The 14,207-nt window shown below is 46.0% G+C and overlaps 1 protein-coding gene across 9 annotated transcripts in view; it reads left to right on the forward strand.

The window, feature by feature from the left end:
• The window catches only part of RUSC2 (RUN and SH3 domain containing 2), a 49,777-nt gene that overhangs the window by 14,863 nt on the left and 20,707 nt on the right, over positions 1-14,207 (forward strand). Inside the window, exon 1 of one of the 9 annotated variants that reach the window (XM_035309737.1) lies at positions 674-1,029. The exons of 6 other annotated variants lie outside the window; for them this stretch is intronic. The gene's annotated coding sequence lies outside the window, so the exon portion shown is untranslated. Of the gene's footprint in view, positions 1-673; positions 1,030-6,111; positions 6,258-11,154; positions 11,273-14,207 lie in introns of those variants that run through there. 2 more of the 9 variants (XM_035309733.1, XM_035309736.1) reach the window with 2 other exon arrangements.

The following is a 14,207-nucleotide window of genomic DNA, read 5'->3' on the forward strand; positions in this document are numbered from 1 at the left end:
GGGGTGGGCATTTGCATTACTGATGGTTTTCAGACCGTTCATTGTCCAGTGAAGCGGCTGGCTTGCTTGTTTCTGCAGAGATTGCCAGCTACCCAATAATGCTTAAAGATTTTAGGATTGCTTTGTCTGTTCAGAGGCTGTGTTGCTTTGGAGCTGTCGTGATTATAATTATGCAAGGGAGTGAAGAGGCTGGTATTGCTGTGCAGAATGCGTGTTTGTCCATTGTGGCTATGAAATAGCGGTTGTCATGTCCGGGGCTGGTTGTGCAGAGGCGATCCGCATTTCTCCCCAACAGTGCTCTCTTGGTGCAGTCGCACAGCTCTCCATTGTGTCTGCCATGACAGCCGAGCCCACACGGATTGTTGTGGTCCCACGAGCTGTCACGCTCTCTGTGCATCCCCGGCAGTGATGCTGCTGTGCAGCTCAAAAGCTGTTTTGACAGACAGCACTTCCATGAAAAGACAGAAACAAAGGACGCGAGCGCAGGAAGGGCTGCTGTCATAATGGCTTTTGGCTTTTGAAAAAAAAAAAAAAAATCTTTCTTTTTTTTTAACACTAGTAAATCAATTGCTCAAAAGGTATTAGGATAAAATAGTGTGGCAGGTAAAACCTTGCTCTTCTAAAAAATGAGACACTGGGATCTGTGCAGCCTGGAATCCTTTGTGTTGCCCAGGGTGTGTCTGTGCCGGCTGTGTAAATGAATGCTTTCTCCCTGCCTCTTTTTGCCGATCAAATGAGAAAGGTTATCTCAGAATGGAGGAACTGCTATTTTTAATTACTGAGATGAGTGGTCTGGGCTGGGTACCAGTTACTAGAGCTTAATTACATGGTTCTGTTATAACCAAATCCATCTTTTCCCTCCTCCCTGCCTTCCTCCTTCTTTTCCCTCCCCCACTCCCTGTCCAAATCCTTCCATCAAATTGCTGCTGCACATGCAAAAGGAGAAGAGCTTGAACAAAGAAAATGATCTATGTGGGAAAGAGATATGGATTGATCAGGATGACAGTCAGTGAGAACAACAAGGCAAAGGTACAGAGGAATGATTTGGCTGTCTGGGATGCAGTGACATGGCTGTAGGGGAATGTATACATGGGAATGTAGTAATGTAAGTAAATAAGCAAACAGAAGATTCAATCTTTCAGGGTTATAGAAAATGATGAGCATGTGGGGTTGCAGTTGCAGGTGTTTGGGAGGAATGTGGTGTTAATGGAAGTTAACGTTGTCTATTGAGAAACATATCATACAGGGACTGGATTGATGGGTGTTCTAAAGGTGTGTGGAGTATGGGGGAATAAAGAGATAAATACATCTTCATTTATTTTTTTCTTTAACCTCCAAACACCTAGAGCCTTGTCTACCAGTGCTGCTAATGAGTGAGCTTGGCACGTCTAACCTCTTCACAAAACCCTTCTGCAGTGTGCCAGCTTGGCAGAGTGCTTGGGGCAGTTTAGCATTGAAATGACCCAATAATAGTTCAGATAAAGCATCTTTAGGCCTATCAAGAACCACAGGATGGTAGGGATCATATAGATAAAGTGGTGAGTGTTTGACAGAGCTATAGGGGAACCTTGGAGCGGAAAAAGCAGATGTGAGGAGCATTGCAGAGCTAGAGGAACAGAAAGTTGTGGGTCAGAGACACACAGGGCACAGGGCAAGAAATTTGGGTTCATGGTCAGGGAATGTAAATATGTTGTATCATTCTCCAGCCTCTCTCACTGTGTTCCCTGTGTGCATCTCCACCTGGTTTGTCGAGATAGGCGCGATCCTCAGTACAGCCTAAGCAGCAATTATCTGAAGGAACCATTTCGCTGCTGTAGATTCTCAGAGTTGCTCCCTCTCCACCCCCCTCCATCCCCCTTTCTGTGTCCCCAGGCCTCCATCCCTTCAGCCTGATGGAAGTAGGCAGTGGGATGTGCTCCTGTTGTTGTGAGAAGAGGGAGACATGCTCCTGGACTGTGTTTGTGCTATGGAGAGGTCATACTGCAGAGCAGCCTCTTGCAGGAGGGTTCTGGGGGCAAGAACAGAACGTGTGCATTCATAGGTGCATCGTGGGCCAGAGGACAGGTCATGCAACGAGATAGATCACTGCAGGATACAAGCACTTATGGCATGCTTTGGAAGAAAATTTGTGTACGGACTGTTTACCACATTTGCATAACAGAATAAAAAGAAGGTGGTGCAGCCTGCTTTGCTGCATGGGAGGGAACGCTCCTCAGGACATGCAGGCTGTGCCTAGCTGGTAGGTGCCACTCTTACGGGAACATCTGTTAAACCGTGAGAGTGCACAGATAATCTCAGCCCTGAGATGCTTGAGCCTAAAAGATGGACAAGAGCTTCTGGTGACTGGAGCTGGCTGAACTGATTCACAGCAGGGAGATAAAATAGCTGCTGTGTGTCTTCACTGCCTTCATGCAAAATGGAGGGATGAAGTGCAGCTGGTTCCCGGGGTCCAAGGGCCTGCACCTGCATTGCACAGAGTGCACATGCCTAGGAGAGTATGTAGTGGACTCAGAAATGGCCTGCCCGTGACTCCATTTCTGGCTGTCAGGGTGTCTGATGCTCTGATAGCAAGCAAGGAACAATTTCTGTGTCCCAGAGATGTTAATTGTCTGGCAGTCTTATGCTCCTGGTGAGACAAGGTCTCACTCTGGTGTTATTCCTGATAGCCAGACAGTAACCCACCTTTAGCAACCCCATGTTGTGTTTTGCCCCATTTTTCATTTATTTTCCAGTCTCATTATTCTTTGCCAATGTTTTCTGAAAGCCTTATGTAGTATTAAGGGCAGGTTGATAGATCTAACGTGGGTCGCTTCCCTTCCTCTTTCAGAACAGGTACATGCTTTACCTTTGTTATTTGCCAGCCACCTGGCTTCAGCTCCTTTCTCTCTTTCTTTTTCCTCATGGGTGTTTTTATCGAAAGCTCTGTTGTTAGCTGTGATCATGCAATGATTTTTTCATTGTTCTGGGATCAAAAATATCTTGTCTTTTCTGACTGGAGTGCATTAATCTCCTTGGATTTGTTTCCACTTCAAATGCTCATTTCCTTCTCTGCACCCTCTTTTCCCTGTATTGTCTAACCTGTCATTGACGCAGCTTCCATGTCCTTCTTCATGCCAAAACAGTATCAGAGAAGCAGTCTCTATTTGACTGTAATATCCTTCTTGGTGTGGTTATTTGTTCAGTTTGGTCAGGAGCCCTGTTCTTCTAATTTCCTCACCTTGCTGGGTGATTCCAGATGTTATTTTTTACTTACAATGTACGTTCAAAGTCTTTTCTGAAATAATTCCCTGAGCTCTTTGTCCTTGTTGGCTTTATAACTGTTTTGCCTGGTATGCCAAAGATCTTCTCTTTAAAAACTAAAAAGGTTTCATCACAGAGCTGCTTGCTTTTTACTCTTCTGTTTAATGTAAACTGGATCAGCTTGAGATACTCAGTCCAAAGTCATTTCTATATCATAGACTCTGGGCAATAACTCATCTCAGTAGGCAAGGTCCTCATGCACCTGAGTACTGATTAAACACAAGAAATGCAAAGAAAAAGTGAGAGAGGTGGAGATCTGTGTGTGGGTAAGACACTGAGGATCTGAGATGGAGATGCCTCCCTGTCAGCTGTGGAATCACATTTGAACGAGAAAAAGTTGTCCCTGTATTTGTGGGAGCTATTAAAATCACAGTGAAAGTGGGAAAGCTCACTTGTCTATTACCTTTGCTTCCTTGTGCAAAGAATCCTGATGTGGCTAAAGTGCTTCTGGCAGTCTGGTCTGTAGGTCCAAAAGAGCCAGAAGGCCACCCCGTCCCAGAGCTATGCAAAAGGCTGCAGGATAAGGCTTGGAGGAGCTGAGGGAGCTTGGCTGGCAGGGGGTGAAATCCATAGCAATGATCAATGCCAGCTGTGTTGGTAACCAGCCTTAGCAGGGATTTGTTGTGTTATCTGCTGAGCAGGCTCCCTGCATGCCGCAGCATTCATCTGGAAGTTGGTTAGTCTCCAAAGAGAAAGTAATGGGCTGTCAAAATGGCTCGAGTCCCTGATTCTGCTCCAGTTTTCTCTTGATGAAAATTATTTTAGCATTCATTTTCTGAAAGAAGTGGGTCAAAGCAGGGACACACCTGTTAAGATGAGAACAAGAGCAGGCTTGTCCCCAAACTCTTCCGTCTCCCCACCACAGTTGTGTTGTAACCTCAGGAATGTGCAGATAATGTTTTTTCTCTATCCATCAGACACATGCAAATTTTTCTCACTGGGCAAGGCTGCTGGTGGTTTGGTGTCAGTGGCATTCGTGCCGTGGGCAGTTTTGTTCACGATGTATTCACATCAAGAAACTGCAGTGTGAGGGTCCGGGCTCAGTGCTCTGGGTGCTACGCAGAGCAGTGTAAGAAAGAGCCTTTGTTCCCAAAAGCTCTTAAAATTGATAAGCAGACCAATAGGTAGAGCTGCCAGGTGGGGGGAGCTTAAAGAAACACAAAGGTGAGTTCAGGTGGTCATCTAGATAGGGGAAAAAAAAAAGGACTGTGGTTTTTAACTCTTGCAAATGAGCTGCCCTGAGCTGCAAGGTGGGTAGGAGCCCCAGACTAGAGTGTTCTGTGTTCTTGGGAAAGGGTGGGACATGTGGACAAGGGATGGGTACTGGACTGGAAAGTCTGCCTTCCTGCTGGTTCCCAGATGCACAAGAGACTCACCTGTGCATCTCTGGCTCTCTTTGCTCAGGAACATTCCTGCATGCTTGTGCAAGGAAAAAAAAAAAAGCATACTGCCTCAGGATTTTTATTTCTGGGGGGTGAGAACTCAGGTTATCTATGTGATGTTTGAACCAATGAGTTGCTTAACCATGATGCAGTCAACTCTGGGAAAATCTTGTGCTCCTGAGTGTTGTCTAACACAGACTTGATTTGACACCAATTAGATCATCTCTCAGCTCCTTCTGGCCCCCAGGGAATGAATGGGCTCTTCAGGTGCTGCTCTTGAAGGGAGCAGGGAGTCTGTGCTCCCTGCATCGTTAGGCTAATCTCACTGGTTTGTTTTAATTCCAGAGCCACACTTGATTATGGGTGAACTGGCACCAACTACAATTACTTCTAAAGTGTGACCTAAATGCTTTCAGTGGGCAGGTTTTTCTCCATTCTGCTCTGCACACATTGATGGAGGAGCAACCACATGCCTACTTAGCCTCCTTTTACCTGGTACTTCAAATTCACTTAAATTGTTTATTAAGGCACCTTCTTTTGGTCCCTCTCTGGGGCTCCCATGGCAAAGAGGAGGGACACAGGCATTGTGCTTCTTACCACGTGTGTTCTCTGTAGCTCAGATAGCATAGCTGTCCTCACAGATGTCCTTCTCAGCAGGGAAAATGACCCATCTGGACCATTGTGCTAGGGAGATTTGTTACTCTTTGTAGTGAGGATATTTCCAGTGCCTGCTTGCACTGTTTTTTTTCCGCCTGTAGACCAACCTTCAGACCTTTCCCAGTAACTCAACAGGTCAAGTCATAAGCCCACGTATAGGAAGATCCAGTGGAGGTGTAAATAATTCGTATCTCTGGTCCCAAGATATTGCTGGCCCACACTGAGTATCTTCCCTGGCTTTGCCTAGTTCCTTCTTATGATCCATGATCCATGGCAGGAGCGACACGTCTGCCCTGCGGTCTGGCTTGCTGTGGCTGCCCTCTCCATCACTGCTTGTTAGCGTGAGCAGTTGTAGCCACTCCTAAGGGATTCCTTGCCTGAATGTGGCTTATCATGAGCAGTGACTGTAGCTTGACCCTTCAGAAGAACAGCAAGTGGATTTCAGCAGGCACCTGCACTGAGTCATTTTCTATTGCAACAAAATGTTCTCTCTAGTCCACATTCAGTGGCATCTTAATCTACTGCTAAGAGTTATCCACTGGCTGCAGGTCATAGTGCTTGGGATGGCCATTGCGGGGAGCATCTTTCTTACTCAGATGTCTTGCCTCAGCTCCATGTCATATGCCTTATTTTCATTTCTGCGGACACTTGCTATTTGTGATTATTGGATGTATAATGCACTCTGAAGGTGGTGACTACTCCTTGTTTCTGTAAGCCTGACAGCCTTCTTGTCCCCACTTGCTTTCCTTCTCTGTTTCCTCTTTTCACTGCCTTTCAGGTGGAACTTGGGAGAGGGAAAGTGAGGCTGCAGCGAGCACAGAGAGACCTCGTACGTTCCTAGGTCATCCCCTAAGACAGTAGGGCTAGGCAGATCATGACACAATAACAGGGGAGGAGAGGAGGAACTGTCAGAAACAGGTATGTCCCAGCACCGACAAGCAGTGGGCATGATGGTGGTTATCACACAAAGGTGGCAACACTCTTATCACAGGTCATTCATCATACTTTTGACCAAATCTTGCTGAGAAACCAATAGCAGTCATTGATCCATTGGAGTATCTGTTCTCTGTGCTTCTGCTGGTGACTGCACAAGCTTCACAGAACCCCCAAAATGCCTCCATCTCTGTAACTGACCCCTCCCAGGCTTTGTGCTGCTGACATGGTTTGGTTTTGCAGGGTGTAGAAATGCTTTTAACTGAAGCAACTTGTTTGTATTTGTCCTGGAGGTGCAGAGGGGTGTTTCCTCTCTTTAACAGAGGATGTTCCACAGACAGTATTTTGGTCTCCTATCTTGTTGCCTGCTTTCCCCTTGGCACAAGTTGAGGTTAAAAAAGAAAAACCACAAAAACCTCTTGGCCTGCTGATAAAAGCAAAAGGAGAATCTTCTTTCATGGAGGCAGGCCACCAGACCTCGCTGATTAAATAAGCAAATTTCACCAGACAAAATTTCTTTCAGTCCAGACCTTAATCAGCTGTTGAGGACCCTGTTATCTCGACGGCCCACAAAGAGAATTTGCACAAAGACAGGTAAAACTCACCACACACCTACCCCAAGTATTTGTGGAAGTTGAGGGTGCAAAACCCCCACAAATCACACTCCAGAGGCAGTGAAAACAAACTCATTTCCTCAGAGAATGTATATTTGTAAAAAAAATCCCTTGGTTTCTTCTATGCCAGTCTTTTTGTAGGCATGGAGTTTTTGAGATTGATGCTGAGTTAAGTAAATGGTAGAAGAGTTTAACAAGGATAGCTACAACAGTATACTTTGCCAGGTTCCAAATTATCTGCCTTTGAACTACCAAAAGCCATGCTTTTGATGTCATGCTGGCCATGAGGAACTTTACTAATGAACATCTATATTTAAATGTTGAGGTACATAAGAAAAGGAATGGAAAATTATCGTACAGAATCTTTTAATGTTGATACATAAAGCAGAGGGCATCTCGCCACCAATTGGGAAAGTGTGTGCAATGGATTAGTCACCCCAGATGACTACAAACTTGGTGGGAACTGAGAAACTGCCCAGGAATGTGAACAAAGTCCTGGAAAACTTTCATAAGTGGAGAGACTGAAGAAACTGGAATTATTTGTATGAAATGGGAAACCGTAGGATTCATAATATGAAATAATGAGTGGCCTAGAGAAAGAAGATAGTGATTGATGTGCTGCCCAGCTTGTAACGTCAAAGTATTCCAGAGAATTAAGGTGGATTATTTGAAACTAATAATAGGAATAATTTTCACATACTGTGATTAATTAGTCCATGAATCTTGCTGTTAAACTCAAAGCCCAGCAATATTCCCAAATGGCTTGGCATTTTTGTGAATAACAAAGACTACCCCTTGTATTTATAGCACATGTTCAGAACAGAAGTTGCAGAGTTTTGACACCTCCTGGCTGAGCTGAGCCCTATCTCAGTGTAAGGGCTTAGGAGGGACAAATTCTTCCTCACCACATTATGTAGATACTTCTTCTTCTCTGAGACTTCTGGTACAGAAAGGGCAAAACAGCTTCAAGAAAGGACATTTCCAAATGTGAGAATGTCCTATATAGGAAGGCCTGAGAGACTACTGTCTTGAGGGGTCTCCTCTACCCTCTTGAATGTGCTTGAAGTGAGTTAAAGCAGAGTGGTCATCCCTCTGGAGCATCCCCAGGAACGTTGCCCTCCTCATCCAGTACAGAGCCAAGGATCACCTCTGTTTGCTCTCCCTTTTTCTCCAGTACTATAGGTCTATGCATCCCCTGCAGCCCAGCAAGACTTTCCTTAGCAGAAGACCTTGGTTAATCCAGGGTTATCAGATTTAGTGAGTTAGACCCTTAATGCTCTGTTGAGCCCAGTCATTTTGAGCCTAATTAGCACATGAGCTGTCTTCTGGAGCATTATCCTAAAATAAATGTCTCACTCAGGGCAGCTGATCACTGTCCCAGCCGGAGCTTTACAAGCCGAGTTTGGTTTGAGTTGCCAGCCCCTGCTGAGGGGTAAGTTTCTCCTCTCAGAAGAAAAGTATTTGTAATCATTAGTAGAGCCTGGTCTGCTTCATAAGTATTTTATTAAGGTTCTGGCTTGCCTTTTGTTAGTTCTGTTGCATGGAAAATATTCTGTTATGTAAATTAATGCTGCAGTTTCATCCAGATCCTGTGAGCGCTGCCTCACCGCCGTGAAAACACATACACAAGTGGAGAGAGACGGGTGTCGGGGTGGGGAAAGCTCTGCTTTGTGAGCAGGATGAAAAGAGCTTGGGACTGCTCAGAGGGGTGGCAAACGCAGTAGGAAATACAATGCGCTCCCTGCCCTAACACAAGGACAAGTAATGAAGGTAAATGTTGGTAAATTCAAAAGGACCGACTTACAGCTACCACTGTGGCATCTAATTGCCTATGGAGCACAATGATTCAGGATGTTACAGGGTCCAAAGGTTCAGAAAAGAACTGGACACCATCAGGGGTGTCAAGAATATGTAGCATTATGATTGTAAGGGCACCGAGCTGTTTATAGAGGGGTTATGAAACCTAGACATAAAGCATTCTCAAGTGGAGGCTGCCCATGTCTGAAAGGGGAAAATGGAACAGCCAGTCACTTGTTTGCCCACCTTGGGGTTATTACACCTCATGCTGAGCCTCTGAACTCTGCTGCCAAAGGCAAAGGACTGGGCTGTACTGGCCATCTGATTCAGTCCACAGACTTCTGTGCTCCCATGCTGAAATTAAAAATTCCCTGAGGCTGTTGATCCATGAAGGCTAAATATGTTCATCTGTCCATGGCTTCTTTCTCCTCCTTTTTGAGCTAGTGGCAACAGTTGCCCTAGATTTTTTAGTTCTTGGAAAAAAAGAAACAGCATTCTTGATAGACTTGTTTTGGGCGGGGAGGTCACATCAAGACCTGCTGTGTAGCGCAAAGAGCAGTTTCTAATCTTGCACAGTCTCAGTATGTGCTGAGAGCTGGGAAGGGTTAAACTTTTCTGCAGTCTTGGCAGGAGTCAGCTGTTGGACATAGCTGCTGTTCGAAAACCATTTAGATTTGCAGTGTGTGGAGAAACATCTAATAAAACCAGCCTGCTGCTAGGATGTTTTTCTGTTTGTGTTTGCTTTTGGGGCTTCTGATCCAGTTGCACACAGTATGTACTAAATTCCTTGTACAATTGCATAACTTAAAAATATTAAAGCTCTGCTCCCCTTATACCACCATCGTGTTCAAGTCTGAAATTATCCTGTAAGGGCTTTTTGACATCTCTAGCTGTTTTATTTTTGGTGGGTTGTGGGGGTAATACTTTAGTTGTTTCAAGAACTTGTTCCCCTTGATTTTTTTTCTTCAATTTCAACTGCATACCATATCCATGTTTGCTGCCCATTCTGCTTTTGCTGTGTTGCAACATCTAAAACGTAATATTATACATCTAGGTTGTACACCTATAACCTGCTGTCCCAGAAACGGTTGTTTTTCACTTGACACTGGGTGATTCGTATATATGTGGAGCTCTGGGCTAAACAGACAGTAAACATAATTTCACAGCCTCTTTAACTGAGCTGTCTTATGACTGAGCTCCTTATTTCTCACATTTTCATCTGTGGTCACTGATATTTTTGCCTTTCAGTAAGGGTTTGGTTTTGCTTTGCAGCTGTGATTGCTGCCAGGCACGGTCTTCACAGAAAAGTGATGCTGTCTCAATCTGGATAGAGAGCAAGTAATAACGAAGTCATGCAGCCATGGAGAGTTGCATTGAGCCATGCATTGTGTGTACGTATGTGCTGATCTGTGCTGCAGTAAGATCTTATTTCCTGTGACAACAGGCCTTCTTTGTCCCTTTTAGGGCTTATCTGATCTCTTTTCCCCAAGTCATGAAGGTGACAGGGGATCTAGAGATCTATCTTGAGATGGAGCTGTCTTCATTTGCTTTCTTTGTGCAGGTGAAACTTCTGAAATTATCCTCCCATAACCTTTGGATAAGCAGGACCTCTCTCTCACCACTGTCTAAGCAAAGCCGAGCTGTGTGAAGCCATCTTCCAGGAAATGTTAGGAAAGTCCTGAGGGCCCAGTGAGAGAGATTTGTGACCTATTTATTCTAGGGATGCTTCACATCCCCAGAAACCCCTGAAATTTCCAATGATGAGAACATTCCCACCCATATGAAGCATCTGTACCCTCTCTGCCTCTTGCTGTGATCTCGGGAGCCTTCACCCCTGTAGCACACACCTGAGCAAGGATGGCTGCTTGCTCACAGTTGCATGTAGCCATATAACAGAGGTGTTGGGGACAGCCTTGCCATCTTGCGTGCCTTGAGGCACAAGTCAGGGAACCAGCTTTGAGCCATGAAGCCGCAGACATGGTCCTCAGTTGGTTGTGTCCGTACAAAGAGCATATTCATGAAGTAGCCAGCTGAAAGTCACAGCCCTGCTTCGTGGCTAAGCCCTGGAGAAACTGCAGCCAAGGAGGAGTTCAGCCTGACATCTGAGTTACTGATTCTTCACAGTAATTTCATTTGCTTTTCATTTTTTCTTTTCAGCATGGGTTCTTGAGGACTTTGGGAATCATGTAGCAGCCAGGCACCAGAACCCAGCTGGATCCATGGTTCAGGAAGGAATTGTGTAATTTCTACTCTTGCAAAATCTTAGATATGCTTTCAGAGTGCTCAGGCTGAAAGATGCTGTGGAAATGTGGTCCCTCCTCCTGCTGCTCCCACTACAGCGTCTGCGATAAGAAAGGATTTACTGTGCTTGGAGTTTAATTCAGCAGCAATTTCAGTGAGATATTAACATCAGAGTCTCTTTGTCTTCTGCAGATTTGCATATGGTAATTAGAAGCATATGTGGTGGGGGCTGGGGCAGAGGATGGCTGGAGGAGGAGAAGAAGGAGCAGATTCCAACCCAGATCACCTGGGCCATGTCCCTGAGTCACGGCCTGCAAGTGGCTCCTGCTGAGTGCCACATGCCAGCTGGTGAGTCACAGAGCAAGGGAGCACAGACACGGGAGAAACTGGTTCCATCACTGTCCAGCGGTGGCTGGTATGGAGGTGCTGCTTGAGCTCTTGTTAACGCCTTCTGTAACTCAAAATGCCCCAAACAGCTGGGACTTCTTTTCCTCTGACTAGGAGGCAGTACCTGTTCATCCTAGTTGTGTCATCATTAGGCATGCACGCAGTACCTATTATTCCTTTCATCTCACTCGCCCTGTCATCTCTGCTGGCAAGCTTCTCTTCCCTGACCTGAGCAGCTCCTTGCTGTCACGTGCACAGGGCTGTGATTGACCGTCACATGCTGCAGTTTCCATTTTGAACACATCATAATCCTATATAGCTCTGGGATGTAATGATACATTAATAATGGACTTAGGCTGTCCTGGAAACCACTGCAAAAATCTCTGGCCCAGGCAGCACCTTGCTGTGGAAAAGAAAGTGGTCTTTTCAGGAACTTGCTCAAGACCACAAGAGGAACCAGCCTGACCTGAGGCAGAAATTTAAGAATTATCTAGTCCTTTGATCTTGCAGCAGCCCCCTGTAAACATTGGGTGCTGGAATATTCACCCTGGAACCAGGCAGACCGCCCTCACTCTGCTCCCTGTTCCCTGAGGGAGGGAAGGGCAGCAGGAGGCTTAGGATGAGTTGAACAACTGCTATTTCCCCTTGCACCTTTTCTTTCATTAAACATGCTGGAGGATTTATTAAATCATTTAATGAAGGCATGAATTTGGCAGAATAGTATTAACTGGCAGTAAATGAGCAGATGTCCAAACAAATACCATTAGCTAGTCCCACCCTACTACAGTTTACAGGCTTCCCAAGTCCTCAAATCCATTCTCTTTTTACTCACTTGGATGGTTCAGTTCTGTCCCCAGGCCATTCACCCTGTGCCCCTTGCTCTGTCTTCATCACGCTGTTCCCTGAATGCCCTCCAGCTCGCTGGAATTTTCCTATTGCGTTGTTTTGTTTTGTTTTGTTTTAACCATTCAGTGCTTTCAACAAGTGCTTTCTGGCAGCTTTTGGGTTGACAAAGCCAGGGCAGGAATGAGCTGCATTACTGGGATCCTGGAAACCGGTGGCAGAACCAGTGAGCTGCTGCCCCAGGCCCTGAGAACCCCCATGCTGCTTGTCCTGCAGGGTGGCTGAAGGTTGACTTTTGGTTTGGGCTCTTCTCCCAGCCCTTTTGCCCAGAGGTGAACCTACGGGGTGTGAACTGGAGCCCTTTCTCTTCATGGAGCAATGAGAAGATCTCTGTATTGTGTCCACGGCTGCAAGCTCACACAAATTGCTGCTTTTTGCAGCATTTCTACTCATGCTTGTTTTGTAGAGCTGTATGGCTTCTTCGGCTGTGTTAGTGCAAATGTTCTGCAGGAGTCAGGGATTCACATGGAACGATGCCGCTGCCGATGAACAAGCAGCTCCAATACAAAAGGATTTTTGCCAGTTCATCTATGGAACTAAATGCCCAGCTTTTAACCCTGCTTTTCCATCTTGCACCCTTGAGTCACTTGCTTGTTCTTGGTTCATGTGAAGGAGATGATGATGACTGAAACCATAGCCATTCAGAAAGAGGCACCAAGAACCATCATAGGTAAAAGGTTTATATGGGGCATTTCATTTCATAGATGCAGTGGCTAAGATTTGTAGAAATAGTACTCTATTCAGAAAACCCGGCCTCCAAAAAGCCCGCATCTCTTCCAACTGACAGTTCTGATGATCTTGCTCCTGCCTCTTCTTCCTCCATTCTCTATGCACAGTCTTTTTGTATTTAAATCACAATTATTTCTTAAATCTCTGCATGCCTCCCTTGCTATTGCTTTGTATTTTGTGAGAAAAGCTCGGTCACTGTCTTCTGGACCCAGCCACGCTTTGCGTGCAGCTGCCAGTGTTGAGCAGAGCCAGATATCAAGCAGCTGGTGAAGAACCCCAGAAGCACTGGGTAGACGAGTGGTAACAGATAGCAGGATAAGCCTGGAGGTCTGTGACCACCACATCTTGCCATCAGCATGTGGAGGCAAGGCCCCGATGGCTCCTGCACCTTCCCAGCAGTGTTACAGTGAAGCTGTGCTTCAGAGGCCAAGGCACTGGCAACCCTCAGATTAGCACAGCATCCTCAGCCTTCAAGGGTGGAGGAGAGGAGAGAGGTGGAAGCCTCTGTGTAGCGGTCAGACCTTGACTGGCTCGAGGCATTCCCAGGTACTGAGGTATCTGGCCCTCGCCTTCCCCAGATAACCACTAAGCACCTCAAGAAAGAGCTGACTGAATAAACAACCCATCTTTCCCCGTCTAGCAGCAGATGGTGTCAGTATGGAGCAGGTAGAGAGTTTTGACCTTTGCAATCAAAATGCCTGTTGTGCTGATGTGTCACGGTGCTCCTTGCTTGCCTCCCAGCCTTGTGGTGCTGTGACACACTTTTCCATTTTCCATTGCTGGGTGATGCTGTGTTTGCTGTTGTGTGTATAGGACTGAGAAAGTTTCAGCACTCTGTGGGCTTGTGCTATTGCAAGTGATAAATAAGCACTAACCTATTGGGCTAAAAGTGTCTGTGTACAGACTGCCTATCCCTACGTCTGGAAATCTCTCCTTGCAAAGAGATGTGATGGCTTTTCAAAGAGCTGATCAAAGCCGGCAGAATGTGAAACTACTCTGCTTGCTGGGTTTTACACCCCAGTGTAGATCTGAACCTACCATACCCTAAACAGAAGAGGGAGGATCCTTCTGCAGTTTTCCAGGATCGGGGAGGAAGAGCCAAGAGATGTTACGGCCAGGGAGAATGGGTTGGGAAATGAGCAATCCCTGAGCTGGCAGTGCCCCTGCCTACCCTCCCCGCATCCCTGGGACAGGAGGATGCACAAACAGAAATCATGCATATTCCTAGGGAAGCTGTCAGAAGAATGGCTCCCAGCAGGAGCTG

Source organism: Oxyura jamaicensis, chromosome Z (assembly GCF_011077185.1).
Source record: "Oxyura jamaicensis isolate SHBP4307 breed ruddy duck chromosome Z, BPBGC_Ojam_1.0, whole genome shotgun sequence".
NCBI lineage: Eukaryota > Metazoa > Chordata > Aves > Anseriformes > Anatidae > Oxyura > Oxyura jamaicensis.